Raw genomic sequence first — 3940 nt, 5'->3', positions numbered from 1 at the left:
TTCTAAATTGAATAATGATTAAAAATTTAGATTAATTGTTAGAAGTATGATACAAATATATGAAAAGAGAAATTCATTTTCAATTTAAAATTGATAATTTATATCGCACTATATTTCAATAATGAGAACACATTATTCTTCAATATAGAATATATATATATATATATATATATTATTAAATTACACATATCATCTTTAAATGTATTTTGAACATATCACACTTTGAAAAAAAAATTGATAAAAATCTAAAAACTTAATAATAAACATTCAAAAATAATACTCTTTCCGTTTCAGAAAGATCCATATTCTAGAAAAAAATGTTGTTTCAAAAAGATACATTTTTTTTAGTCTTTCAATGTCTTATTTAATAAAAAATTGTAAATTCCAAAAAGGTTTCTATCAGCAAAAACTTATGGAAAATTGTTATTCACAAAAAACAATGCATTTACAATCAAATTATAATTTGTTTTCTGAATATATATGAAAGGGCAATTTTCCATAATAGCCATTTTAAAGTTTTTGTCTCCAAAATAGCACTAGAAGGAGAAAGTCACAAAAATGACATTTATTAATAAACAAAATATCCATAATGCCCCCAGTTAATAATACAACTAACAAATAAAAAAAGAAAAGAAAATGATTCTTCTTCTCTCTCGAAAACGTTACGAAGAATCACCTCCTCCGACGAATCACCTCCGGCGACGAGCTGTTGTTAATCTCCGGCGACGAACGTAACGAGCTGTGTATCGGTATGCTTTAATCGTTATTATCAATGTTTTATGAAGAAAAGTTCAATTTTACTTAGGGTTTTCGACTTGAAATTTGGGGGTTTCAGTTTGTTGTTCTTCAGTTAACACATTTGAACTTGTTTTGTTGTTTGAATCAAACAGAAAAGGCAGAATCAGAATCGCAAAGAAAAAATTTCAGGAAGCTTTATTTACAAAAAAATTTGGTTTACGGAAGAAGACGAGTTTGTGACTTTGCTTTTGGTAAGCGATTTTGAATGTTTTATGTTCATATTTCTTCTCTTATCAAGCTTTATTTATTTCATATTCAGATTTTTGACAGTGCTCATGTGGAGTGTTGAGGAATCCCGTAGGTGTTGAAGAGATCAAGAGGTATATGATTGAAGAAGATGATACGAAGACAACTTTCATTAAGCTTATTGGATCGAAGGAAGAGATTGTTCAGGTAAATTCTATTGATCTTTTGTTAGGTATGTGTTTTAAAGATGAACAGAAACGTGAGGTCTTTGTTAGAAAAGGAGGAATCCAGGAGCTAGTGAGTGTATTATCAGATCCCAATCTGTTGTCCTCTTCCAAATCTAAGGAGACAGCGTTAAGGGCAATCGATAACTTATGTTTCAGGTCGCCCGGTTGTTTGAATGCATTGATGAGTTGCAAGTTCTTCGATCCTTTGCTGTATCTTCTAAGCAACGAGAGATCTCTGTTCAAGAATCAGCCTTGAAGGTTACGTCTAGGCTCTGTAGCTTACCAGAAGAGGTTAAGAGATAATGGGAGACACTGGCTTTATGCCTGAGTTAGTTAAGTTTCTTGACGCTGGCTTTGAAAACTGTGTGTGAGGTGAGCCAGAAGAATTATTTTGTGTTCCTCAGTATGACTGTGATGAGTTTGCTTCTGAAAACTTGTGATGTTTTAAGCTTGGCTTTCTCAAACAACAGATTGGTTTTGATTTTTCCTTTAGATTCCACTTTTATATCCCTGCTGGCATATTCATTTTTTGTTTGTTCGCATCTATTGAATGTTTAGGGGAGGGGATCTTTATAGTTAAGTTGGGTGATATGATAATGTTTGAAAATTGTGTGTGTGAAATGAGCCAGAAGAGTTTGCTTGTGTTCGTGAGTGTGACTGAGATGAATTTGTTTGGGAAAACTTTTGAGATTTTTTCTTTTGGTTTTAGGAAGGCGTTTCATAGTTTCAGGATAGCTTTCAAGAAATTCTGATACTATTTGAAAAAAAAATTTGGTTTGGTTTACGCAGGACAGGGACACAATGGGAGTTTCAATACCTTAATTACTAGCTCTGCCTGAGCTCAAGTATCCAATTGGATCAGAGCCAAAGTGATTGAAGAACATGACCAATTTTGGTTTGGATCATCGCCTCCTCTCAACGTCATCGAAAAAAAATCAAATGCTGAAGCGACGAGCACCGATCAAAAGTTTTGTTCTCCGCTCTCTGAATCTGAGATCTACATAACTTCTCTCATTTGTATTTTTATTGAACACCTTATGGTCACAAATAAAATTTATTCCATAAGAAAAAGAAGTAGCTGGAGAGTCTAATACAGTTATACCTGTTTGATTTTTCTTGGAGACAAGTTCGGATAAAGCTTTGAAATTAAAAAAAAACCTTTTTTCTTTCTGCTCTCAAAATTCAGACCTTAATGACATTTGGTTTATAACTTGTCTCCATTTATTTGTGAGACATGTTATTAAGTTGCATGACATTTGGTATACAATAATGCACTTTTGCTGTGTGAATGAATAAAAATATGGTATCATTATAAAACACACGTGTTATCTAGGATAGCTTGTGGAATTTTCAGGATAGGTTTCCAAAAAAAATAGTGTAGGGAATGTTAGACGGTCCTTGTTCAGGATGGCTATCCTGAATTGGAACTTAATCGTCCAAAACAACAAAAACAAAACAACATAATCAAAATCTAGAAAAAAATCATTGGCTATAGAAATCACCAAATGGAGGTCATTGTCTACAAAACATGGAACACATATCAAACACAGAACATGAAAATATGATAGCTTGAAGCATTTTCAATAATTATATCAATAAAGTGTTAAATGTGGTATCATTATAAAACACATGTGTTATCTAGGATAGCTTGTGGAACTTTCAGGATGGGCTTCCAGAAAAATAAAATAAGTGTGTTTTCTTGCATAAGTATGTTTTCAAAGAGAATCAAAAGCGTTTAAGGAAAGTTAGACAGTCTTGTTCAGGATGGCTATACTGAATTGGAACTTTATCGTCCAAAACAACAAAAACAAAACAACATAATCAAAATCTATAAAAAAATTCATTGGCTATAGAAATCACCAAATGGAGGTCATTGTCTACAAAACAGGGAACACATATCAAATAGAGAACATGGAAATATGATAGCTTGAAGCATTTTCAGTAATTATATCAAGAAAGTGTTAAATGTGGTATATCATTATAAAACACACGTGTTATCTAGGATAGCTCGTGGAACTTTCAGGATGGGCTTCCAGAAAAATAAAATGAATGTGTTTTCTTGCATAAGTATGTTTTCGAAGAAAATCAAAAGCGTGTAAGAAATGTTAGACGGTCCTTGTCAGGATGGCTATCCTGAATTGGAACTTAATCGTCCAAAACAACAAAAACAAAACAACATAATCAAAATCTATAAATAAATTCATTGGCTATAGAAATCACCAAATGGAGTTTATTGTCTACAAAATAGGGAACACGTATCAAAATAGAGAAAATAGGGAAATAGGATAGCTTGTCTACAAATAGAGAAAATAGAGAAAATAGGGAAATAGGGAAATAGGGAAATAGAAATCTATCAAATGGAGTTTATTGTCTACAAAATAGGGAAATAGGATAGCTTGAAGCATTTTCAGTAATTATATCAAGAAAGTAATTATAAAACATATATGTTATCTAGGATAGCTTGTGGCACTTTTAGGATGAGTATCAGAAAAATAAAATGAGTGTGTTTTCTTGCATAAGTATGTTTTCGAAGAGAATCAAAAGCGTGTAAGGAATGTTAGATAGTCCTTGTTCAGGACGGCTATCCTGAATTGGAACTTAATCGTCCAAAAAAATAAAAAACAAAACAACATAATCAAAATCTATAAAAAAATCATTGGCTATAGAAATCACCAAATAGAGGTCATTGTCTACAAAACAGAGAACATGGAAATATGATAGCTTGAAGT

This window comes from Brassica oleracea, chromosome C7 (assembly GCF_000695525.1).
Source record: "Brassica oleracea var. oleracea cultivar TO1000 chromosome C7, BOL, whole genome shotgun sequence".
NCBI classification, from domain to species: domain Eukaryota; kingdom Viridiplantae; phylum Streptophyta; class Magnoliopsida; order Brassicales; family Brassicaceae; genus Brassica; species Brassica oleracea.
The sequence above is the reverse complement of the archived record's forward strand: the minus strand, read 5'-3'. Positions refer to the sequence as shown.